Source organism: Jaculus jaculus, chromosome 11, assembly GCF_020740685.1.
Source record: "Jaculus jaculus isolate mJacJac1 chromosome 11, mJacJac1.mat.Y.cur, whole genome shotgun sequence".
In the NCBI taxonomy this organism is placed as follows: domain Eukaryota; kingdom Metazoa; phylum Chordata; class Mammalia; order Rodentia; family Dipodidae; genus Jaculus; species Jaculus jaculus.
This window is the reverse complement of record NC_059112.1, coordinates 56,376,289-56,377,443: the sequence shown is the minus strand read 5'-3', so window position 1 is coordinate 56,377,443 and position 1,155 is coordinate 56,376,289. Positions and strand designations below refer to the sequence as shown.

Here is a 1,155-nt window from a genome sequence, read left to right as displayed (position 1 = left end):
CAGAGTAGAGTCCAGGAAGGTCTGAGAATGGCTCTTGCTCAGGCCACTTGAGTGGCACCGTGGCCCTCAAGGATGGTGTGTGCAGGGACGTACAGATGAAAGTGGGCACAATGCAATGGGGTACAAGCTGTGAGAGGAGTTGAATCAAAAGTGGTCCTTGAAAAAAGTGATAGTTGCCAGGTGTGGTGGTACAAGCCTTTAATGCCAGCACTCAGGAGGTTGAGGTAGGAGGATCACTGTGAGTTCAAGGCCAGCCTGAGACTATATAGTGAATTCCAGGTCAACCTGGGCTACAGTGAGACCCTACCTCAATAAATAACAACAACAGCAAAAGTGAGAGCTCCTTACTTACCCACTTATCCTCATTCCCCTTCCCAACTTTTCACCCACCCACCCATCTATCCATCAATTCACCCATCATCCATCCACCACTCATCTACCACCATCCACTTACCCATTCATTCATTCATCTGCCCACACGTCTGTCCATTTTTTCATGTAATTTATAACAAATTACAGTAAAATTTTAATTAAGTCTTGTGAAAACACTTCAATGTTATATTGTAAATTTTATTTTGTTTTCTGACGTAGGGTCTCACTCTAGCTGAGGCTGACCTGGAATTCACTATGTAGTCTCAGGGTGGCCTTGAACTCTCAGCAATCCTCCTACCTCTACCTCCCGAGTGCTGGGATTAAAGGCGTGCATCACCACGCCTGACTATAGCCTTTTCTTTTTTTGAGGTGGGGTCTCGCTCTAGTACAGGGATCCTCCTACCTTGTGTGTGCCACCATGCCCAGCATGTTGTAGTCATTTTGAGGGACAGTAATGACCTCAGTTTTCCTTAAGGCTCATAAAATGGCATCACTATTGCCAGCTGTTTCTAAATTTCTGCAGAAGCACATTCAGATAAGCAGAATAATTGGCTGGCTTTCTGTCCATTTATTACCCACTCACCTATCCATCTTCCCATAACCCAACCACTCATCCATTTCTTTGATAACCATCCACCCATCCACCCATCCACCCATCCATCCATCCACCCATTCATCCAAGCATCTATTGACCCACTCATATCACTCACCCAGTGTGCTGGTTTGATTCAGTTGTCCCCCATAAACTTAGGTGTTCTGAATGCTAGGTTCCCAGATGATGGA

The 1,155-nt window shown here is 45.5% G+C and overlaps 1 non-coding gene across 1 annotated transcript; it reads right to left on the bottom strand.

Annotated features, from left to right (window-relative positions):
* Nucleotides 1-800: 800 nt before the first annotated feature.
* LOC123453459 lies at nucleotides 801-931 on the bottom strand. Its single transcript, XR_006632840.1, has one exon. It is a non-coding gene; the product is annotated as a small nucleolar RNA SNORA33 (small nucleolar RNA).
* Between the last annotated feature and the right edge of the window lie 224 nt (nucleotides 932-1,155).